This window comes from Mirounga angustirostris, unplaced genomic scaffold (genome assembly GCF_029215605.1).
Source record: "Mirounga angustirostris isolate CCGP_5_RB_7025 unplaced genomic scaffold, mMirAng1.0.hap1 SCAF_2, whole genome shotgun sequence".
In the NCBI taxonomy this organism is placed as follows: domain Eukaryota; kingdom Metazoa; phylum Chordata; class Mammalia; order Carnivora; family Phocidae; genus Mirounga; species Mirounga angustirostris.
The window spans coordinates 119558632-119584486 of NW_026991710.1; the positions used below are offsets into that span (position 1 = coordinate 119558632).

The 25855-nt window shown below is 40.4% G+C and overlaps 1 protein-coding gene across 4 annotated transcripts in view; it reads right to left on the bottom strand.

The window, feature by feature from the left end:
- INPP4B (inositol polyphosphate-4-phosphatase type II B) overlaps positions 1–25855 on the bottom strand; it is an 824845-nt gene that overhangs the window by 538385 nt on the left and 260605 nt on the right. The window contains exon 1 of one of the 4 annotated variants that reach the window (XM_064585101.1): positions 23988–24228. The exons of the other annotated variants lie outside the window; for them this stretch is intronic. The gene's annotated coding sequence lies outside the window, so the exon portion shown is untranslated. Of the gene's footprint in view, positions 1–23987; positions 24229–25855 lie in introns of those variants that run through there. 4 annotated transcript variants of the gene reach the window in all.

The following is a 25855-nucleotide window of genomic DNA, read 5'->3' on the forward strand; positions in this document are numbered from 1 at the left end:
TATTTTAGAGATGAGGAAACTTAGACTTAGAGAGGGCAAATTACTTGCTCAAGGTCACACTGCTGTTTGACACACAGTCCTGCTTGACAGTCCATACTCACAACCCCTATGCTCCCTCCATCTTCAATCTCCACTGCCCCACCAAAATAGACTTTGCTGTGGAGAGCAATAATCTCCATGATTCAAGACGTAACGGACATTTTTGGTCCTCTAAGCAACATTGGTTGCTGCAGACCCTCCTTTTTTCTCTGAGTATTATCTTCCCCTGATTTTCAGAGCATGAACTCTCTTGGTTTCTGTTCTATTTTCCGAGAATCACTCTCAGTTTTCTTTTCAGTATCCTCCGTTATCAGGCCATTAAAGGCTGGGATTCCTCAGGTCTGAGGCAGAGTCTCTCCTGCGTGCCTGCTCTGTAGTTTCTTCCAACAGACAATATCGACCACTTCCTGGATTATCACCTCTGTTCGGATGACTCCAGCTCTCTATCCTCTTCTGAAGTCGACTCAAGTATCTAAGGTGATGTCTTTATTTGTATGTCTGAAAGTTAGGTCAAATGCATTAAATCTACAACTAAGCTCAAGATTGCTACCTCCATCTTCCCTCTCCACACAACATCTTGTAGCAGAGGCTGCTGTCTGTGCCCTCCCCAGAGCCCCCTGGCTTTATTATTTCAGTTCCTACCCCCAACTTCCAACGTCCAGCATTTGCATTTCTTGTCTGAAGGTTTTCTCTGGCCATTGGAGCTTACTCTGCCTACTCCACATGGAAAGTAGAAGTGCTAGAGAATTGATGTCCACTAATCAGCTAAAGACTGACAGGAGAAGGGCTGGGGCATAAATACCTCAGCTCCTTTTCCCAGGTGGGGTAACCCTGGGGGCACAGGTTCCATACTGGCTTCTAGAGTTCCCCAACAAGCATGAGCTCTTATACACCATAGTAAATTCCTCAGAAATATACCTTTTATGGCCTACCTCCCCTTCTCTGTCTCACTTGCTCACTTCCCTGTTAGCATTTCCTGGTATCAACTCCCAAACAAACCACTTGCCTTTAAACCTGTCTTGAGTTCCTGCTGTTGGAGAAGACCACACCAAGATACACTTTCTACCTGATTTTCTTCAAGTCCTCCTTTCTCTCTTTTTTTTAAAAGATTTTATTTATTTATTTGACAGAGAGAGAGATAGCGAGAGCAGGAACACAAGCAGGGGGAGTGTGAGAGGAAGAAGCAGGCTTCCTGCCGAGCAGGGAGCCTGATGCGCGGCTTGATCCCAGGACCCTAGGATCCTGACCTGAGCCGAAGGCAGATGCCCAATGACTGAGCCACCCAGGCACCCCAAGTCCTCCCTTCTAAATGAATGGGTGTACCATCATCTTAATTCCACTGGCTGAAAACCCAGGGTCATCTCTGACCCTCTCTGCTTCCTTACACTCCAGATCTACTATCCGTAAATCCTACAAATCCTGTCCTTTCAATAGCTTCAAAGTGTCCACTGCTCCATCTCCTTTATCCCATTCTATTCCAACCACCATCGTTTCTCACTTGGAAAGGTAAACCAAAACCAAACCCAAACAAAAAACACCTCTATCTTACACACCCACTCTTGACCCCCACAAATCAGTCTGTGGCAAGAATATTGTACAAACTTGCTCATGTCACACTCCCCAAGTCCCCCCTGTTTAAACGCTGTGGTGCCTTTTGGTGGCTTTTAGGTTAATGATAGACAAGCTTAACCAGCACACAAGGCACCGAGGGATTTGTTTTGCTTTCCTTTTCGATTTCATCTTGCATCAAACTACCCCTCACACCCTGGGCTCCACCCAGTCTGGACACAAATCTATGCTTTTGTACTTTCTAATGGATTTTGGTGAAGTGTGAAAACAATTTAGTTGGTCAAGATCAGCATTTTATTTTAATGAAATGGGAGAAGAGAAACTTATCAGTGTTATTTGTTAGATTCCACCCCCCCCCACTCTAATTATATGTGTGCTGCATCGTGATGAAAAACGTATTTGTAACCAAATATCACAGAAGAAGTTTGCAAAATCATGCCTTAAGCATACTGTGTTCTCTCCTGCCACTGAGCCTCAGCAGATGCTGGTCCCTCTGCCTGGAGAGCTTTGCCCCAATTCTTTGCCTAGGAATTCTTATGCACCCTCTTAATATCAACTGTATCCATGCTGGGCTCCTAGGGACCTGGTGGGGGTGTCAGAGTCTGAAAAACTACCCTGCAAGCACGTGGGTGAGAATTCAACTTACTCAATGGGGAAGATTAAAAGTAAAAGCCATGAAGAATCAAAATATTAGGCTGCAGGATGGCTACCAACCATATCAAGCCAAAAGATGTCTGGGAGAGAGGGTAGGAAGTGAAGTCTGAAGAAGTTCCTCAAGCCATCCGACTGCAGCCACGGGACTTACACAGGACATTCTGACATACCGGGAAGGACAAATTGGAGGTTGAGAAAATATGGCAGAGATAGCATATTTAGAAAGCTAGTCAGCAGCCCAGGTGAGAGCCGGTAAGCATATTTGTAAAGAGAGCAGCCCCCGCGTGGAGAGGAGAGCGGACCTGAAAAATGTCAAGGAGGGAGAATCTGTAAGACTTAGTTATAATGCAGTCTATCTCATGTATTTATTAGGCACTAAAGAGTTGCAAATGGGCATTTTACAGCTGATTTATCTAGTCTTCAGAGCCAACTTAGGGTGAGGGCCCTGAGGCTGGTTGAAAAAAAAAATTTTTTTTTTTAAGCATTTCTGTTTCCGCTCACTGGCAGAAAGTACATATATTTATTTTTTCCTATTTGGTGAGAGAGCAGAGTTCTTAGCTGTAAGTGACCCATGGAGACACACAGGGCTGAGAGGAGAGATGGGACGAATTTAAACCTCTCAGGTGTGGGCAAAACTGAGGCTCAGAGCTTCACTGCCTTGCAAGCCGAGTGCCCCAGCTGCAATCAGAACCCAGGACTTCAACCAGCCAGAAGATGGCTCTGTCCATAAAGCCATGTGTGGTCAAAGGTGCAGTTTCTGGACAGTGCCCATGGGAGTCTCCTCTTTCTACATCAGCAAGACCAAGAGACTTTCCTGGACCACCAATCAGGCTCTGTTTCCCCTGCCACCAAATGAGTGGGAACATTACCACATCACCACCCCTCCAACACTAAGGCAGGTATTGCTGGGGTCCCTGACTCCAAACCGGAGTTTGACTTGTATGAAACTAAAGAAAAACAGTTACTGCTTTTTAAATGAAGACATGAACTAGAGTTGTGGTAACAGAAATAGGAAAAAGAGCAAATGTTAGAGACAATTTGGGAAAAAGGTAAAAGAACTTAATGTCTGACAAGGTATAAGGGATAAAGAGAAAGTAAGAAGTAAGGAAGAACACAAGACTTGCAGACTGGGGGGCACCTGGGTGGCTCAGTCATTAAGCGTCTGCCTTCGGCTCGGGTCGTGATCCCAGGGTCCTGGAATCGAGCCCCACATCGGGCTCCCTGCTCGGCAGGAAGCCTGCTTCTCCCTCTCCCACTCCCCCTGCTTGTGTTCCCTCTCTCTCTGTGTCTTTCTCTGTCTAATTAATTAATTAATTAATTAATTTAAAAAAATCTTAAAAAAAAAAAGACTTGCAGACTGGGAAGAAAGCAGGTACCATTGACCAAAATGGAGTCACCTGGGGAAGAGAGGTAGCCCAGGTCACAGGGAGAAAGACCATTAGCTCAGTCTGGGTAAGTTAACTTTGACAGGAGGGCAGGAATATGCATGTGGAGATTTCCTGCTGATGTGTTACTTGGGAAAAATGTTTTATATCACCTAAGACAGTTTTATTTCCACTTTGAGTCAGAAAGATGAGCTTAGCCAGTTATAGCAAGAAGGATAAAGACCTAAAGAGGTGCACAAACTGCAGAGGAAAGTATTGAAAACAGTTTTGATCATCTAAGCTGATACCTGGGAAGCCTGCACTATCTCCCTGTATATACAGGCAGGAGAAGAGAAGATGGGGGGGCTGAGAGGGGCTCTTTCTTCTCTCTTTTTTCTGATGTATCAAAACCAATACCGCATAAAACTGCCCTGCTGTTACCACCGGGAGCCGGCAGCCAGCCTCCGATATCACACCCCGAGTCTGGTTTTCACACAGCTGCTCAGCCTGAGAGAAGCTTTCAGAGAGGCTGCCTGGAGAGATTGCTGGTGCACGAGGGGACATCTTCATGGGCGCTCACAGCTGCTGACATCGCTGGCGGAAGGCTAGCAGGTTGCAGGGTAGGGCTGCTGACAGAAAACTGGGGGGAAGAGTTGTGGAGAGAAGAAAACCAAGAGAGGATTAAAGTTGGAGCTGAATTTAGGTTCAGATGTTAAGATCGACATAGACAAGGGGCAAAGAGGAAGAGTGTGTAAAGCTCTGTTACTTCCCAGAACTGCAACTCTGTGAAAGTCAGACTCACCACAGAGAACTGAAGAGACGCAAAGGCCTTGAAGTTCATTTAGGCCACCCTCCCCCACCTCCCACAAACACACAGACCCACGGCTTCCACAGAGGAAGTGACTGAGCCGGAGGGGTCACATGACCTGCTGGTGGTCACACAGGCAGCTGTCAGCAGTAGGATCCGGCTATACACTCGGGACTGTGGACGCCCACTCCAGGGGGCCTTCTTAATGTCCGCACTACATCACAAAACCTGCTGTAGGTGGGTAAACATAAACACACAAACTGTGGGGAGGCATTGCAGGTATCTGACAAATAAATTATAAAGGCAGTGGTAGGGAGTATCTGTGGTGAAGGATACGATGGAATTGACATAACTCGCATGTCATATGATATATAAAATAGAACTGAGGTCCCCACAGTAGGTCTGTCAGAGATGGTAGTGTCCCCAACTCCACTGTTCTCTAACGTCTGTTCCTGCAGGGCTCTGGTCTCGTCTGTGGGCTCAGTCCCCTACCTCCCCTTCTAGGTTCGGGTCCTGCTTCCAGAGCCACGAGGAATGCTGAACAAGCCCTGCAGCAACAGCATCAAGGCCATATCTAACCTCTGTTTTGAAGCATGACTGCTCCAGGCTGGGTGTGGCCTCACTCCCCGGGGCCTCTACCTCTAAGGCTCAACTTCCTTCGCTGGCTCTTGACCCACGTCCCTAGTATCCACCAAGACAACCATCATTGCCCTTTTCAATCCTAAAATGTTGTTCCCAGTCTTCCATTCTGAATCCTACACCCTACCTGTCATCTCACACTGCCGGAAGAGCCCACGGATGCTAATCATGGCACCATTCCTCTGTCATCTGCACAACCTTCACTCCCAAATTTCAAGACCTGCCTGTGGCCTCAGGTCACTCGTCGCTTGTTCTGTCCCTTGTGGCTTGCTATCCAGACTGACCCTGCTCTGTCCTCTGGGTTCATAGCATTTATTTGTCCTGCCCCCCACCTTCCCTCTGCTCGCTATCTTCCAAAATTAATCATCCTGGCCCAAATAAGGTACTGACAACAATTTGAATTTGGCAGCAGAAAATAAGGCAAGAAGGAAGATGAAAGCTAAAAGTTAAGGAGAAAATAGGGCTTCATTTAGGAACAAGTGTTATTAATCTACCTGAATATAAGTCATAAAGGTGAAGAAATTATCCAATCCACAGAATTATTCAGGCTAGACTAGGTTGTACTGCTCTTAACAAATTTACCTGGAAATCTCAGTGAATTAACATAAGAAAGGTTCATTTCCTCCTTCTCATAAATATGCAGTGGATGTTGAGAGGTGGTAGAGAATTTGCTCTGTGTAGGAGTTAGGAACCTGAGCTAAAGGAGGCCTCAAGCTCTTGAAGCTTCGTCAGGGCCGAGTCCCCCTCTCTATTTCCTGGCAGCTGAAGAGACACTAGAGGATCACATAGCCTCGGCCTGGAATTAACACATATCACCTCCTCTCACTGCTCATTAGCTAGAGATGTGCCCATGTGCCTCCCATGGACTCTGAGCAGCCCTACTTCTCCATGTGGCCCAAAGGAGGGGGGAAGCTGAGACCCAGAATGCTAGTGGTGTCCCAGGCACAGTAAGTCTGTCATCGTGGTTCTCCGATTCTTGCAATGGTTGGTTAGGTAAAGGGCTAATGCCCTCGCCATTATGACAGTGCTCCTCATATTTAACTGACAATAAGCAAAATTTTTCTTGCAGTGAGTGGGATGAAAAGGAATGAATATGTTCTCATTGACTGATGAAATGACAGCATGAGTGTTATGAGCCAGCAGAGTGGTTACGCTACTACCATTTTATTTCACTGTTTTTGTTTCTTTTATTTTTGCCACTTGAAGCATATTTTTTTAATGTTAGTTTTTGCATACCTTGTATTTAATGAACCAAGATTAAAAATGGGGCATTTACCTCTCATTTTTATGAGTAATTGCATGTAATATTCAAGAGCATAAAACAGTACGGATGTCTTGTTGAAAACAACCTGTAGTGTTTCCATACAGAGCAGGCTCGCAATTAGCAAAATCATATGCATCAGTTTTATCGATACATTTTGATTTAATTCTAGAGTACCACCTGCACATCTTTACATATTGAAACTTGTAATCACAGCCCTTTATAACAAACCAATGATAATTCAATACATGTATTAATTATGACACTAGTTTACCTAGACCTGGAATTAACTTTAAATGCTCAGTGCATAAACTGAACATTTTGCCAAAAGTACACCAAAGTAATGAGAAAAGAAAGCTATTGAATTACCCTTTATTATTGCTTGCTCTTATTCCTCATATTATATGTTGATAAAGTTTTGAGTTATTTATTTACATTTAACTCACAGAGCTAGCTTTTACACCCACTAAAATAAAAGTCTACAGTAAGATTAGGGTGGCTGTCACTCTGTCCATCGATTTTCCCGGAGTCACCTGAGTGGTGTACAGGGCCTGGACTCCCCCCAGCATCCTCACATCTCATGATGTCACATTGGAGGAGCAGCAGGAAATACAAGTAAAGAAATATTTCTTCTGTAATTTCACAAAATGGGGTTGATGCAGCATCATTTTCTCTGCGGAGATGACCACAGAAGTGTGTTAGCAACACCTAACCCTCAACATCACAAGCCTGTAGTTTGCAAGACATCTTCTGAAAGCCCTTCTGTCATCGTCCTGTACCTCTTCTAAGCACACCTAGCCCCGCCCTGAGAATGGCAGACTTGTCCTGTCCTCTCTTCTACAGCTGTGAGGACAGCCGGCCCTGTGTGTGGAATTCAAGATCGTCTTAATCCTGAAAGCTCATAAATATTGGTACTGATTTTAAAAAATCAGCCTCACACAGGTTGACAAAACCTTTACTATCATTTTGGTGAAAACTGAAGTACCCTTTTAATAACCTGCTTTTCTATAGGGAATAGTTGCCAAACCAGAGAAAAATATTTAGGAAGACCACACTGAAATTCAACAGACTATACAAAGTAGCGCTAAACTCACTAATTGCATAATTCATATATTTTTTTAAAGATTTTATTTTTATTTATTTGAGAGAGAGAATGAGATAGAGAGAGAGATCATGAGGGTCAGAAGGAGAAGCAGACTCCCTGCTGAGCAGGGAGCCCGATGTGGGACTCGATCCCGGGACTCCAGGATCATGACCTGAGCCGAAGGCAGTTGCTTAACCAACTGAGCCACCCAGGCGCCTGCGTAACTCATATATTTGCAGAAGATTGGAACTTAAAATACTTTTATCAGATCCACTAAAAGACCAAAAAAAAAAAAAAAAAAACCTTAAAAAAATTACAACTCTCTACTCACTAATTTTTCTAAATATATTCTCTGGTGCGGAAGAGTATACTACTACTGCTTAAAGATGACACCTGAGATGAGATAAAAATATACTTCTGAAACAGAAATCAACTAACAATTTTTTTTCACTTGAATTGATACCTATTTTATAAATGGAAAAACTGAATGAGAAAATTCATATGACTTTTTCTAAAGTCAATTTGTGAATGGGGCAAGAAATAGAATGCTTTTTCCCTAACTTTAATTCAAATGTCTGATTCAAGATTTGTTGGCACTCATCCTTTTCAAAGATCTGCAGCAACTGAAATGCTTATTTATACACACACTGTAAGAAAGATTCTAACTAAAGTCTAAAAAACATCTTTTTTTTTTCAAAAAGTTTCTATGTACATTTCAAGTCTCCAGCATCATGCCTAGAATTCTTTTTTTCTTTCTCTTTTCTCTTTTCTTTTCTTCCTTGAGCTTCTCACAGGGGAAGAAAAGAGGGAAAATGAGATTTCATCAGAGGACAGTTCTTAACAAAAAGAACATCTGAGACAGATGTTTAAAAAGGGAGGTGAGGGGATATTACTACATTATTTTGCTTCATGTGGATGTAAAGAAAAAGTTACCAAGTTTTTTGTTGCTTGAACAAGGACAAGGATTTTCTTATAAGGCTCTGAAAGGTTTTATAGTTGAAAAGTAATGTGAAAAACAATAACTTCTGGCACTAAATGATTGTTATAAGGCTCACCACCTTCAATAAAAAGATGCTTCTGTTCAATTTCCAGTCACATCAAATTCTCATTATATTCAGCTAAATCCCATCTCTCCATGAGCCAGACTGTATCAAAAGTAGCAGCTTTATGCATTAAGTTTTGTAACACACACTTATATGCCATATATCCCAGGTCACAAAGCAAATTCTATGACTTTTTCCCCTTGGTGAATGATAGGCTTGGATGCTAAGCTTCAGTGAGGCCACAAACAGGGAAGCACTGTGACCAAGGTGTCCTCAAAAATAAGAAAGAAATTATGTTGCTTCTTGGAAACAGAAATGTCCAGTTCCCAAGTGTTTGCATTAAATCCATTTTTGTGTTAAAGAAAAAAAATTAAAGACTGCTGAGAGTTTATGAGGAGGAAAATTAGAGAAACAATAAGGCCAAAAAGAAAAAAAGTCCCTAGGGTAGAAAACTCAAAAGCCTACTTCATAATTTCCATGCCCTTCTTGTGCCTCATGTTATTTGCAAATATCAGATATTGCTAGATTTCCTTCTAAGGTCTGGTAAGAAAATGAAATTAAATGCCATTAAAGTTAAAGTTCCCAGACTAACCATGGAAATCAGGACAGGCAGGCACAGACTCTAATAATGAATGCTAGGGTTCAGAGCACGAGTTCTAAATCAGAGCATAACCCACCTTACCAGTGAAGAGGCCAACAGTCTTGACCTTGGATGGCTTTGCCTTTTAAGGAAAGCTCTTTTTAACAGTGAAGAACCCCTCTCGTAGGCAGAAGGATGAATATCACTTTCAAAACAGAAAATAGGTCAACTGATATGACAGAATGAAAGCTAGGTATTGTCAATTTTTTAAGGCAGTAAAGCTGAAAATGAAAGGTAACATTCAAGGATACAAGGACGGTATGTTTTCTGATTGGCAGCATGTCCATTCTCAGAGTCTGCAGTTTGCTGTGCCTGGGAATGTTGGCTTCATTTGAAGACTTAACCAAATCCAAGTAATTAACTGAATGGTACATGCCTATTTATATTGCTCATGAATAGATGCAAAGGGTACTCTGGAATAGGCTAATTGAACAGAAATTAGGTGACAGAGCTAGAAAAGAAACAGTAACATTTGGCAATGGAATGGTTTGAAGATAAAATGAAATAAGGGTATTTATAAGGTGAGAGCGATGGTAGTGATAAAATATTAGAATCCAGTTTAAAGTTACATTATAAATGACAATTATGAATTTATATACATTAGACCCATGCAGTAGATTGCAAAAATGGTCATAATACTTTGTAGTGCCTCCGATCAAGAAGTGAAGTCTATTTGCTCCTCATAAATTTGGGCTGGTGTTGTCATTTGCTTTGGCTAGTAAGAAGTGGCAAAAAATGATTTTGTGCCAGTTCTGAGAATAATACTCAAAATAACTTCCAGTTTTTCTTCCCACCTCCTTCTCCCATTCTCTCTCTGTCTCTCTCCTAGAACCCTCTGTCTCCACCTGAATATGCCTCAAGCCTGGTCAGTCTAGCCTTCTATAAGATGGAGGAGTCATTGCAAATTGTCACTGCTCCAGCCAAAAATCAGCTAGCCAAAGCCCCCTGAAGCAAAGCCCCCTGAAGCAAAGCCAGCAGCTGACCACACACTGGTGAGTAGCCCAAATTGTATCAGCAGAAGAACTGCCCGACTGATCCCAGACCAAACTGTCAGCCCACAGAATTATAAGCTAAATAAGTTGTTATTTTAAGCCTCAAAGTTTTGTGGTGATGTTATACAATAAAAATAATGGATAGAATCCATACATTCTAAGAAGCTTCATGTAAGTCTATTATTAACTCAATTTGTCAAACCTTTATTGAGTATTAACTACGTGCCAGGCATGATGACAGAGCTCAGTAGTAATACACTCAGGAGACAGACCTGTATGTTGCATAGTCTGCAGGGAGGCCAGGAAGGCTTGCAGCAGACGATATCTGAGTGAAGACTTTTAATATATTTATGAGTGACCTGGGTGAAGTCAGCAGGGAAAAGTATTTTAGTTAGAGAGAATGGTAAATATATACAGAAGTTAAACAGCAAGGTATAAGCAAGAAGGTACAGAAATCTATATTAACAGAATGTAAAGTTTTAGTTGGGGAATCCAGGAAATGAGGCTAGAGAAGTTAGTGAGAATCACACCACGGAAGGCTTTGGAGGCTCTCATAAATACCTTGAAATGATCGACGTAGGCCTAGGCAAGTAGTTCTCAAACATTAAAGCACATGAAAATCATCTGGTGGTGTTAAGAATAGAAATTTCTAGGCCTCTTTCACCCATAAATTCTGATTCAGTAACTGTGATGGAGGCAGACTTCGGGCTTCAGATTTTTTAATTTCACATTTTTAATACGTAATCTGGGGGGGGGGTAGTCTGATAAAGATTGTTCATTGACCACACTTTAAAAAAAATCACTAGGCAACGGGAGGTCTCCTGAAGTGATTTTACAAAGAGAGTGACTTGAGCACTCTCTATATTATTTTCAGGTTGTTATTTAAGACTGAGTTTTCTGGCTGTTTTCTGGTAGGTAACTTAAAGGTACGTAGTGAAAGACTCAAGAATGAGAGAATCAGACAGTGGTAGTACGGCTGGGGACCAATGTATGAAATCTTTAGGAGGTTAGGTTGCCAGAGAATTTTGCTGATCGGAGGAACAGAAGATGGAGGGGAAGGGAAATGTCAAGGATGACACCCAGATTACATGAGATTGGAGATATCTTAAAAATACCCAGAAAGATTGCTTTCCACGTTAGAGGTACTGATTTAGGAATCATCAGTATATAGGTGTAAACCAAACTGTGGGAACTGGGGAGAGTTCCCAAGAGAGTGAATAGAGTGAGAAGGGATGAGACCCATGACAGAGCCCAGAGGTCATCAACACTTAAAGGACACATAAGAGACAAAGGGCAGCTTCGGAGGCTGTGAAGAACTACCACAGAATTAAGAGAAACGCATGGCTACGCTGACATTTATAGTCCCAGTAGTGACGAACCAGCCCTGTCCCAAGGCAATCTGCTATGTATGCTCACCCTACTTAAAAACTAAAAAAGTGACGTTCAATGTCTCTTGTGATCATTGCTGTCTTGTTTCACTAGTTTTGGGCACAGAAGACTGAACAGAGTGGTTTGAGGAGTTAAAGTATAAATGTGAGGGGCGCCTGGGTGGCTCAGTCGCTAAGCGTCTGCCTTCGGCTCAGGTCATAATCCCAGGGTCCTGGGATCGAGTCCCACATCGGGCTCCCTGCTCAGCGGGAAGCCTGCTTCTCCCTCTCCCACTCCCCCTGCTTGTGTTCCTGTTCTTGCTGTCTCTCTCTGTCATATAAATAAATAAAATCTTTAAAAAAAAAAAGTATAAATGTGAAAACAATCTATGACAACCCTTTTAAGAAAATGTAGAGTATGCCGAAAATTATAAATAAGAATGTAAAAAAGAAAGAACTACTTAATGCACTTTGGTGAACAACCTTGCTGGGTCTCTTGCCCATATATAATTTTAAATAAATAGGATATTTGATTTAAACTTTATTATTAAATATTAATGTAATACATATGATATGTAATAAAAATGTCTCTTTTTCACTCAGCAGTATTGTCAGCCTGCGTATTAATAATCTATATCAGGGCTAGGAAACACTTTCTAGAAAGGGCCAGATAATAAATATTTTAGCCTTTGAGAGCCATATGGTCCCAGTTGTAGTCACTCAACTCTTGTCTCTGCACTGTAGCATGCAAACAGCCTTACACAATATGCAAATGGATGGACACAAATGATCTGGCCCATAGGCTATAGTTAGCCAAATGTTGATCTATATCATAATTTTTAATAACTTCATATTGCTTATGGCTGTACCATAAATTACTTAGCCAACCTCACTTCAAGAAATGTATCCCAAGGAGATTTTCAACTGTTTGAAGATGTTTGTACCAAATATATTTAATATAGCCTTATATATTTTTATGGAAAAATAGAAACAATGTAAATGTTCATCAAAAGGAGATTAATTAGGGGTGCCTGGGTATCTCAGTTGGTTGGGCATCTGATTCTTGATTTCTGCTCAGGTCATAACCTCAGGGTCCTGGGATCAAGCCCCACACTGGGCTCCACGCTCAGCGAGGAGTCTGCTTGTCTCTCTCTCCCTCTGCCCCTCCCCCTGCCCATGCTCTCTCTCTCTCTCTCTCTCAAATAAATAAATCTTTTTTAAAAAGAGATTAGATAACTTTTGGTATACATAGTAATTAATTTCAAAATTCTTAAATGGTAAAGTTATTTCTAAACTATCTTGTCCCTAACTCAGATCAGTTTCTTTAGTTGCAGAGACCTGAATCATTTTTAAGTTTTTATTTTAATTCCAGTTAGTTAACATACAGTGTTATATTAGTTGCATGTGTACAATATAGTGATTCAACACTTCCATACATTACCCATTGCTCATCACAAGTGTACTTCCTAATCCCCATCACCCAATTTACCCTGCAAACCCTCCCATCTTGAAGCCATCAGTTTGTTCTCTATAGTTAAGAGTCTGTTTCTTGTTCTCTCTCTCTCTCTCCCTTTGCTTGTTTTGTTTCTCTAATTCCACACGTGAGTGAAATCATGTGGTATTTGTTTTCCTCTGACTGACTTATTTTGCTTAGCATTATATTCTCTACTCCATCCATGTCGTTACAAATGGCAAGATTTCGTTCTTTTTTGTGACTGAATGATATTCCATTATATATACACTTGTTTATATATGGACACTCTTGGCTATTATAAATAATGTTGCCATAGGGGGGTGGAGCAAGATGGCAGAGGAGTAGGAGACCTGGATTTCGTCTCCTCTCAGGAATTCAGCTGGATAGGGATCAAACCATTCTGAACACCTACAAACTCAACAGGAGATCAAAGAAAAGAATAGGAACAACGCTCTCATCAGAAAAGCGACCACTTTCTGGAAGGTAGGACATGTGGAGAAGTGAATCCGAGGCGATATTCGGGAGGATAGACGGCGGGGGAGGGGCCTCCATTGGCTGCTTCTGGCAAGTGATAGAACCACAGAGCACAAAATCGGAACTTTTAAAAGTCTGCTCTGCTGAGGGACGTCACTCTGGTGGCTAAGCAGGGGGTGGAACCCTCCGGGACAGTGTGGTCTCAGGACCCTCGGGGTCACAGAAAGACCAGGGGTGCCTGAGTGCCGCAGAGCTCCCAGGTAACAGAGCAGGGAAGCCGGCTGCAGAGGCGGAGCCCAGGCGCGGGCTCTCAGCTCGGGGTCGCCATAAACTGTGATCCGCGGCCCAGTCGGGCCACTGCTCCTCCAGCAGGGACCCAACAAGCGGCAGATCTGGGGGGACTCACCTTCCTCCCCCGGGGAGGAGCCGTGTAGGAGTGCACCACAGGGATCTGCTGGGTTTGGAGACTCCACCCGGGGTCGGGTGCCAGAGATAGAAATCCGCAGTCATAGGCCGGGTGAGCACAGAGTGCGGCCGGAGACCGGGGAGCTGGGAGTGACTGACGGCTTTTCTCTGGGGGCTCACTGAGGAGCGGGGCCCCGAGTTCTCGGCTCCTCCATGGCAGAGATTGGGAGGCCGCCATTTTCACTCTCCGCCTCCAAAGCTGTATGGAAAGCTCGCAGGGAACAAAAGCTCTGGAGAGCAACCTGAGCAGATTACTTAGCCTGGACCTGGCAAGGGGGGGCAATTCCGCCTCCGGCAAAGACATTTGGAAACCATGGCAACAGGCCCCTCCTCCAGAAGATCAGCGAGAACAGCCAGCCAAAACCAAGTTTACCGATCAATGAGAACGGCAGAACTCCAGCGCTAGGGGTATACTGCACATAGAATTCATGGCATTTTTACCATGATTCTTTAGTCTTTCAAAGTTAATTTTTTTTAACCGTCTTTTTCTTTTTTTTGAATTTTTCTTTTTCCCTTTTTCAACCAACATCTTATCAATCCCTTTTTTAAAAAAACATTTTTATTTTTCATTTTTAGAGTCATATTCTATCCCTTCATAGTAGTTACCTGTATTTTTGGCATATATATATGTTGTTCTCTCTTTAAAATTTTGAGATAGTTTCTTCTAACAGATCAAAATATACCCTAAATCTCTAGTATATGGTGTTTTCTATTCCCCTGCCTGATCACTTTCTTTTCTTTTTCTTTTTTCTTTTTTTAAATCCTCTTCTTTCTTTTTTCAAACAACTTCTTATCAATTCCTTTTATAAAATTTTTTATAATTTCCATCTTTACAGTGATATTCCATCCCTTCATCATATCAACCCTTATTTTTGTACATATATAAGTTTTTCTTTCTTTAAAATTTTGGGAGGCACTTTCTTCTAACAGACCAAAATACACCCCAAATCTAGTGTGTGGCACTGATCTATATACCAGCCTGATCATATTTGATCACATTCTGGTTTTTTTTGTTGTTGTTGTTTTGTTTTGTTTGTTTTTGTTTGTTTTTATCTTTATCTTTTTCTTTTTCTTTTTTTTCTTTTTCTTTTTTCTCTCTTTCCGTTTCTTTTTCCACTGCTTCAGGTCTTTTCTGATTTGTTTAGAGTATATTTTCTGGGGACGTGGTTACTCTGCTAGCATTTTGTTCTCTCATTAATCTATTCTCCTCTGCACAAAAGGACAAGACGGAAAAAATCACCTCAACAAAAAGAACAAGAGGTAATACCGACTGCCAGGGACCTACTCAATATGGACATTAGTACGATGTCAGATCTAGAGTTCAGAATCATCACTTTAAAGATACTAGCTGGGCTTGAAAAAAATATGGAAGTTATTAGAGAAACCCTTTCTGGAGAAGTAAAAGAACTAAAACCTAACCAAGTCAAAATCAAAAAGGCTATTAATAAGGTGCAATCAAATATGGGGGCACTAACTGCTAGGATAAATGAGGCAGAAGAGAGAATCAGTAATATAGAAGACCAAATGATGGAAAATAAAGAAGCTGAGAAAAAGAGAGATAAACAACTACTGGATCACGAGGGCAGAATTCAAGAGATAAGATTACCATAAGACGAAACAACATTAGAATAATTGGGATCCCAGAAGAAGAAGAAACAGAGAGAGGGGCAGAAGGTACACTGGAGCAAATTATAGCAGAGAACTTCCCTAATTTGGGGAAGGAAACAGGCATCAAAATCCAGGAAGCACAGAGAACCCCTCTCAAAATCAATAAAAATAGGTCAACACCCCGACATCTAATAGTAAAACTTACGAGTCTCATAGACAAAGAGAAAATCCTGAAAGCAGCTCAGGAGAAAAGATCTGTAACCTACAAGGGTAGAAACATTAGACTGGCAACAGACCTACCCACAGAGACCTGGCAGGCCAGAAAGGACTGGCAGGATATATTCAGAGCACTAAATGAGAAAAATAGGCAGCCAAGAATACTATATCCAGCTAGGCTGTCATTGAAAATTGAAGGAGAGATAAAAAGCTTCCAGGACAAACAAAAACTAAAGGAATTTGCAAACACAAAACCAGCCCTACAAGAAATCTTGAAAGGGGTCCTCTAAGCAAAGAGAGAGACTAAAAGCAACATAGACCAGAAAGGAACACAGACAATATACGGTAATAGTCACCTTACAGGCAATACAATGGCACTAAATTCCTATCTTTCAATAGTTACCCTGAATGTAAATGGGCTAAATGCCCCAATCAAAAGACACAGGCTATCAGACTGGATTAAAAAACAAGACCCATCGATATGTTGACTGCAAGAGACTCATTTTAGACCCAAAGACACCCCCAAATTGAAAGTGAGGGGGTGGAAAACCATTTACCATGCTAATGGACACCAAAAGAAAGCTGGGGTGGCAATCCTTATATCAGACAAATTAGATTTTAAACCAAAGACTGTAATAAGAGATGACGAAGGGCACTATATCCTACTTAAAGGGTCTATCCAACAAGAAGATCTAACAATTGTAAATATCTATGCCCCTAACATGGGAGCAGCCAATTATATAAAGCAATTAATAACAAAAGCAAAGAAACACATTGACAACAATACAATAATAGTGGGGGACTTTAACACCCCCTCACTGAAATGGACAGATCATCTAAGCAAAAAATCAACAAGGAAATAAAGACTTTAAATGACACACTGGACCAAATGGACTTCATAGACATTTTCAGAACATTCCATCCCAAAGCAACGGAATACACATTCTTCTCTAGTCCCCATGGAACATTCTCCAGAATAGATCACATCCTAGGTCATAAATCAGGTCTCAACCAGTACCAAAAGACTGGGATCATTCCCTGCCTATTTTCAGACCACAATGCTTTGAAACTAGAACTCAATCACAAGAGGAAAGTCGGAAAGAACTCAAATACATGGAGGCTAAAGAGCATCCTACTGAAGAATGAATGGGTCAACCAGGAAATTAAAGAAGAATTAAAAAAATATATGGAAACCAATGAAAATGAAAACACAACTATTCAAAATCTTTGGGATGCAGCAAAGGCCCTCCTAAGAGGAAAGTATATAGCAATATAAGCCTTTCTCAAGAAAAAGGCTCAAGTACACAATCTAACCCTACACCTAAAGGAGCTGGAGAAAGAACAGCAAATAAAGCCTAAACCCAGCAGGAGAAGAGAAATCATAAAGATCAGAGCAGAAATCAATGAAATAGAAACTAAAAGAACAGTAGAACAGATCAACAAAACTAGGAGCTGGTTCTTTGAAAAAATTAACAAGATTGAGAAACCCCTGGCCAGACTTATCAAAAAGAAAAGAGAAATGACCCAAATCAACAAAATCATGAATGAAAGAGGAGAGATCACAACCAACACCAAAGAAATACAAACAATTCTAAGAACATATTATGAGCAACTCTATGCCAGCAAATTAGATAACCTGGAAGAAATGGATGCATTCCTAGAGATGTATCAACTACCAAAACTGAACCAGGAAGAAATAGAAAACCTGAACAGACCTATAACCACTAAGGAAATTGAAGCAGTCATCAAAAATCTCCCAAAAAACAAAAGCCCAGGGCCAGTTGGCTTCCCAGGGGAATGCTACCAAACATTTCAAGAAGAATTAATACCTATTCTTCTGAAACTGTTCCAAAAAATTGAAATGGAAGGAAAACTTCCAAACTCATTTTATGAGGCCAGCATTACCTTGATCCCAAAACCAGACAAAGACCCCATCAAAAAGGAGAATTACAGACCAATATCCCTGATGAACATGGATGCAAAAATTCTCACCAAAATACTAGCCAATAGGATCCAACAGTACATTAAAAGGGTTATTCACCACAACCAAGTGGGGTTTATCCCTGGGCTGCAAGGTTGGTTCAACATCCGCAAATCAATCAATGTGATACAATACATTAACAAAAGAAAGACCAAGAATCATATGATCCTCTCAATAGATGCAGAAAAAGCATTTGACAAAGTACAGCATCCTTTCTTGATCAAAACTCTTCAGAGTATAGGGATAGAGGGTCCATACCTCAATATCATAAAAGCCATCTATGAAAAACCTACAGCGAATATCATTCTCAATGGGGAAAACCTGAGAGCTTTCCCCCTAAGGTCAGGAACGCGGCAGGGATGTCCACTATCACCACTGCTATTCAACATAGTATTGGAAGTCCTAGCCACAGCCATCAGACAACAAAAAGAAATAAAAGGCATCCAAATCGGCAAAGAAGAAGTCAAACTCTCACTCTTTGCAGATGATATGATACTTTATGTGGAAAACCCCAAAGACTCCACCCCAAAACTGCTAGGACTCATACAGGAATTCAGTAAAGTGGCAGGATATAAAATCAATGCACAGAAATCAGTGGCATTCCTATACACCAACAACAAGACAGAAGAAAGAGAAATTAAGGAGTTGATCCCCTTTACAATTGCACCCAAAACCATAAGATACCTAGGAATAAATCTAACCAAAGAGACAAAGGATCTGTACTCAGAAAACTATAAAATACTCATGAAAGAAATTGAGGAAGACACAAAGAAATGGAAAAACGTTCCATGCTCATGGATTTGAAGAACAAATATTGTGAAGATGTCAATGCTACCTAGAGCAATCTATACATTCAATGCAATCCCCATCAAAATACCATCCACTTTTTTCAAAGAAATGGAACAAATAATCCTAAAATTTGTATGGCACCAGAAAAGACCCCGCATAGCCAGAGGAATGTTGAAAAAGAAAAGCAAAGCTGGCGGCATCACAATTCCGGACTTCCAGCTCTATTACAAAGCTGTCATCATCAAGACAGTCTGGTACTGGCACAAAAACAGGCACATAGATCAATGGAACAGAATAGAGAGCCCAGAAATGGACCCTCAACTCTTTGGTCAACTCATCTTTGACAAAGCAGGAAAGAATGCCCAATGGAAAAAAGACAGTCTCTTCAACAAATGGTGTTTGGAAAATTGGATAGCCACATGCAGAAGAATGAAACTGGACCATTTCCTTACACCACACACAAAAATAGACTCCAAATGGTTGAAAGACCTCAATGTGAGACAGGAGTCCATCAAAATCCTAAAGGAGAACACAGGCAGCAACCTCTTTGACCTCAGCCGAAGCAACTTCTTCCTAGAAACATTGCCAAAGGCAAGGGAAGCAAGGGCAAAAATGAACTATTGGGACTTCATCAAGATAAAAAGCTTTTGCAAAGCAAAGGAAACAGTCAACAAAACCAAAAGACAACCAACAGAATGGGAGAAGATATTTGCAAATGACGTATCAGATAAAGGGCTAGTATCCAAAATCTATAAAGAACTCATCAAACTCAACACCCAAAGAACAAAGAATCCAATCAAGAAATGGGCAGAAGACATGAACAGACATTTTTCCGAAGAAGACATCCAAATGGCCAACAGACACATGAAAAAGTGCTCAATATCGCTCAGCATCAGGGAAATCCAAATCAAAACCTCAATGAGATACCACCTCACACCAGTCAGAATGGCTAAAATTAACAAGTCAGGAAACGACGGATGTTGGAGGGGATGCGGAGAAAGGGGAACCCTCCTACACTGTTGGTGGGAATGCAAGCTGGTGCAGCCACTCTGGAAAACTGTATGGAGGTTCCTCAAAAAGTTGAAAATAGAGCTACCATACGATCCAGCAATTGCACTACTGGGTATTTACCCCAAAGATACAAAAGTAGGGATCCGAAAGGGTACGTGCACCCCGATGTTTATAGCAGGAATGTCCACTATAGCCAAACTGTGGAAAGAGCCAAGATGTCCATCGACAGATGCATGGATAAAGAAGATGTGGTATATATATACAATGGAATATTATGCAGCCATCAAAAGGAATGAGATCTTGCCATTTGCAACGACGTGGATGGAACTGGAGGGTATTATGTTGAGCGAAATACGTCAAACAGAGAAAGACATGTATCATATGACCTCACTAATATGAGGAATTCTTAATCGCAGGAAACAAACTGAGGGTTGCTGGAGTGGGGGTGGGGTGGGAGGGATGGGGTCACTGGGTGATAGACACTGGGGAGGGTATGTACTCTGGTAAGTGCTGTGAATTGTGCAAGACTGTTGAATCTCAGATCTGTACCTCTGAAACAAATAATGCAATATATGTTAAGGAAAAAAAAAAAGAAGAAGAAGAAGGTAGCAGGAGGGGAAGAATGATGCGGAGGAAATCGGAGGAGTAGACGAACCATGAGAGACGATGAACTCTGAAAAACAAACTGAGGGTTCTACAGGGGCGGGGGGTGGGAGGATGGGTTAGCCTGGTAATGGGTATTGAGGAGGGCACATTCTGCATGGAGCACTGGGTGTTATACACAAACAATGAATCATGGAACACTACATCTAAAACTAATGATGTAATGTATGGGGATTAACATAAGAATAAAAAAAAATCAGGAAAAAAAAATAATGTTGCTATAAATACAGGGGTGCATGTGTCCCTTTGAAATAGTGTTTTCGTATTACTTGGGTAAATACTCAGTAGTGCAATTGCCGGATCATAGGGTACTTCTATTTCTAACTTTTTGAGGAAACTCCATACTGTTTTCCAGAGTAGCTGCACCAGTTTGCATTCCCACCAACAGTGCAAGAGGGTTCCCCTTTCTCCACATCCTCACCAACACCTGTTGTTTCTTTTGTTGTTGATTTTAGCCATTCTGACAAGTGTGGGGTGATATTCAAAATCAATTATATGTGGGGCGCCTGGGTGGCTCAGTCGGTTAAGCGTCTGCCTTCGGCTCAGGTCATGATCCCAGAGTCCTGGGATCGAGTCCCACATCGGACTCCCTGCTCAGCGGGAAGCCTGCTTCTCCCTCTCCCACTCCCCCTGCTTGTGTTCCTGCTCTCACTGTCTCTCTGTCAAATAAATAAATAAAAAAAAAATCTTAAAAACAAAACAAAACAAAAAAATCAATTATATGTGGATGATCATGTTATTTTGACTTGACCATGACAGGAAGATCAGTATGTATAGAATTATAATACAACATACAATATTATTTAACCTACAAAATTTACTCAAATTTCTTCAAATGTCCCACTAATGTTCTCTTTCAGTCCAGGACCCAAAGCAAAAATCACACTTTACATTTAGTTGTATTTCCTTAGCTTCCTTTAATATGGAACTTGTCCTCAATCATTATTTGTTTTTCATGACCTTGAGAATTCTCAAGAGTACTAGTATTGTGATACCCCAATGCCAGTGAGTCCACCTAGCATCCAAATCTTGGTTTCTAAATAGTATCCTCTAATACCAGAAAACTGTGAGTCCTTAGAGAAATAGCTGGTTGTAAGGATTAGGGCAGGGAAAGTACAAGATGAGCCTGAAATACCTTGCAGTGTCAGAAAATATGGAAGTGCTTTAAAAAGCGGGGAAGGATGGGCACATTTAAAAAAGATATAGGAGCCAACCTGAAGGGAAATCCCAAAGGCCAAATCTGGAAAAATTGAACAACAAAATAAATAATGATTGCGATAGATTATAATCCAAGGAATTCATTTGTCCATACAGATATAAATAATGAATGAACAAATCAATGGACAAATATAGAAAGCATAAACTTTCCCTTAACATAAATTTCTAACTAGTATCTGTAGATTAAGGAATGATTGAAATAGAAAATCACCATTTGGCAAACACCACAGTAATAATTGTTTCAGGCAGGAATCATCAGTGGGTGCTAAAATTAGTGGTGACAGTGTGATAAATAACAAGATACTTAAGTACTCTCAAATTATGTCCTCATAAGATCCTTACTGTGCACAAAGAAATATAGTAAATTTGCAGTGGAGAAACCCAGCAGAAATCACCTTCACCAAGTTACCATTTTTAGTAATGGAACAAATCAACATCAAATGACTTCTGATATGATATGCTGAGAAGGTCACAATCTTAGTTTCTGGTATCTTTGCCAAAAATGCAAAACCTGAATTTAAATATGAGGAAACATCAGAGAAAATGTATTGATTGTCAGAGCCTAGTCAACCTAGGGTACACTCATGTGTTAGATGCACTTTCAGTTTGGCCTTCATTCTGTTCACAAAGAAACCCATTTAAAGAGGTTTAAGGAAAAAATTACAGGATGAGAGCCATTTCTCAAGAAGATTAAACTGGCAGCAGATAATAAGACACAAAATTAAGGGTAAAAATAAAAGCTATAGAAGGCATTTATGCCTGTTAGGAATCTGATACATTATTTCAAGTGCGCTGTCCTAATAATCTCCACGAGGGTAATGGCCACAGAAATGGAGGAGAGTAAGCTGAGAAATGATATGAAGAAGACTCAGAATGATTTTTCTACTCCTTGAATGTGAAGGGGTTGCAGAAGCAGTGAAAGGAAGATTCCTGTTTACTACACTGAGCAGGTAGCAGGAAAGGTCAGTCTCCAGAATGGGAAAGAGAATGATTGCATTTTCCATTAAGAAACAGGGCTTGAAAAGAACATGTAACTTGCAGTGCTAAAAGGCCAGTAAGAAGCAGAACCAGTACTTAAACCCAAATCTTCTAAGTTTAGAAATTTCTATGGACTAAGAGAGAAAGATAGAAAGAGAGAGAGAGATTTCTATGGCCTATATAAAGTTCAGTGTATACTGAGACTCCCCAAGGGATTAATAAGAATTGCAAGCTTCTGCAACTGTCGATTTCTAAGTGCACAAACAATCAGATATATGTCCAAAATTATAAGCAACTCATAAAAAGTGTAAAAGAATAAGGGAAGTTCCCCTTTTATCTCTGAGTTCCATTGGGGCTTATCTAGCAGTAAGGTCCATGTTCCTTAGTTTCAATAAGAGCCGCCCAGGGCTTTCAACAGTTAGCTGGGATTGACTGTCAGAGCCTAGTCAACCTCAGAGCTCACTGGCTCTGGTGCTGTCATTTTATGGGTATCTGATCCTGCACATTCAAATATGTATATATAGGTTAGATGGAAAAGACACTGGTGTAAGTAATTTAATTTGTACTAGGTCTCTCAGCCTCTGTTAAGAGCAGATGGGAACTGGAGTTTTAGGTTTCAATTCCCTATATAAATTGGCAACACTGTTGCATCCTGAATAACTACATGAAAAAAAGAGTATCATCCTTTGAATACATTTGAATCTACATACAGCAACATGACCGAGATCAGCGCTGAGGGTGGGCAGAGGACCCCATCGCTCAACCCACTGGGTTCTAAGGCACAGCTTAGCCTCAAAGAGAAATAAGAGCAGGCAGAAGTTGCTGATCATGAACTACTTGTCCTTTTTCCAGCCATTCGCTCCTGGTAGTAAGGAGAGGTGGTGGTAAGCCCAAAATCTGCCCCTCCAGCCTTCCCTTAAAGGGAGATGATGAGGCTAAAAGCAGAGTACTCTTATTCCTGGTAGAAAGGGTAAAACGAATGAGAAAAATCTCTTCATTCTAGCTAATGCATTTGAAGGTTGAATGAATGAATATATGCTGAAGTAAGTAAGTTGATTCTCATTAAATATAGTTTTTTTCTAATTCCTAGTACCTGTAAAAACAGTGAAATAAATTCATGCACATTGGGCAAAGTACACATAAAAAGGTGTATCCCTTACATTACCACAGTGCTTGTCTTAAATTACCCCAAAGTAATCATTTTTAAATTCTTCTCTAACCACAGTTCATTACATACTCTAAGGAAGGTTTGTCATTATTCCTGTTTATTTATTTATGCTCCTGAAAAGGAATAAAAAAAAATTCTAAATCAGGTACTCTCAAATCATACTCTACCTTCTTGCAATTAAAACACAAATTCACTTAAGACGCTGCTTGCCTAAAACAACCATGTTTTCAAAATAGACACTTCATGAAATTTGTTAGTAACAGTTGAATGCTTAGGAACAGAGCAGAGCTTCAATTAAAGGATTACAGTTCCGGAGCTAAAACAGGAGTCTGTACGCTCAAGGCCAAGCTTTCTTTCCTACACCCATCGCCTCTGATTTTAATTTGGTTTTGATTTTTTTTTCCCTTTCCTTTTTCTTTTCTTTTTCTATTTACTGTTGGATAGACATATAAATTATAGGGAAAAGAGCAGTCTGATCTTACCAAGAAAGTTGTTTTTCTCAAGTTGTTTCTTTCATTTTCAAGTCGGTTCCCAGCTCAGCCTTACTTTGCACGATCTGAAACTTCATTACTTCTGGTGACTCACCAAGGTCCAAAGTCTGCCCCAGCACTACCTGAATGCTTGAATCACGCAGGAGTCAGCCTGCTTACGGGAAACTCTTCCAGTTTCCTTCACATAAAAACAGGATTTAGAAATGTCTAAGCAATAACTAAATGAAGAAATAAAGAAAGGACGTGCCCTTGGGACTTCAGCGCTGTCATCATCATTTCCTTTCTCCCTCTCCTTCACATCATGTAAATTTCTAAGTGTCCCAAAGAAGTTGATGAAAACTGGGCACTTCATGTATTTTTCCAAAAATACTCAAAAGTGACAACTCTCAAAATACAATGGTTTCTTTCCCATTATTGACACATTAAGAGCAAAAGAAATACATTAATAATCTTGTTAGGTAATCATAGATATACTTAACAGCTACTGAGGATATTATTTGATAGGACATACTTCAATATATAATTCAGCACTATTGAGGTATTGAGGCAGAATTGCTTCTCAGTTGGAAAAAGTATCAAATAGATACTTTTGAACTTCTCAGTAGGTAATAATCCAGCAAGTCTGGGAAACATTTTATAGGCATATGGAACAAATTATTTTGGTAATTGCAAAAGGATTATTAATATTTACAGGTCAGTAGTCCTGACCTTTTCAAATTTAACTGTTTTGCAGAAAATATAAGCTAAAAATAAACTAAATTGTTGTGATTTTCTCCTAAAAAGTTTTAGATGAATGAGATAGCAAATTATTGAATTATTTAAACATATCACCCACATTTTAGTCTGTATATGCATATGAATAAGAAAGAGTATTTTCGAATTACACAGGACTGTACACACATATACATTCTGTTTCTCTGTCTAATAAATTCTAGATGGCCACTGGAGGGCCAGATGGAAAGGAAAAACTACATGGTCTTCCTTTATTCATCTCTATTTTGACCTTATATTTGGAAAAACTGAAGGATAATTCTGGCCAGTGTTTGTTCAATTCTATAGCCATCTGGAACAGACAATATCAATTTCATAGCAATGCCATAACCATTTATTCCCATCACAGCAGGGCTGCTTGCCTGATGAAAACATAATTGGAAAAAAGCCCTTCTTATGTGGCATTGTAAACTATCTCCAATATTCAGGTTTTATAATATGTAGCAAACTCAAAAAGAAAAGAGTAGAAACAGAAGTTTCTGGGACAACATCAGCATCCAAGAAGTACAAAGAGATCATAGTATCAGGGAAAGGTACACAATTATAAGCAGCAAATTAACATGCAAAAGTACCTAACACTGCAAATGAACATGGGTTATTATTGCTTTATACATATTCCTCTGTATGCTTTATTTCCAACCCACCAAGGAGTGATTTACTTATTTTTGTTTATCAACAGCCACATAGTTCTGTGTGCTAAATCTGTTCTAAGTGCTTTATAAATATTAAATCTTTCAATTTGCATAACCTTATAATGTGAGCATGCCTATTTTATAGATAGAAACAAAGAAAAAGAGCCAAGATCAAAACTCAGGCGATCTATAATAGGATCTCTGTTCTTAACACTACGTTGTGCTGGTGATGATCTTCTTTCTTACTAAACAGTCATAAAAACTTCTCCAAAATATGGGTAAATCTTTAAAAGTGAGGATTATATTTTAAGATTGAATTCAAAGTTAGCGCTAAGATCCACATTTACACCCTGGTATTCTGTAGTTCAAGAAATATGTGCTTTCTTTCCTGCAAAGCTTTTATATAAAACATAGGTGGACATAAAAGAAAAGATGAAGGATGTTTACCACTGATAA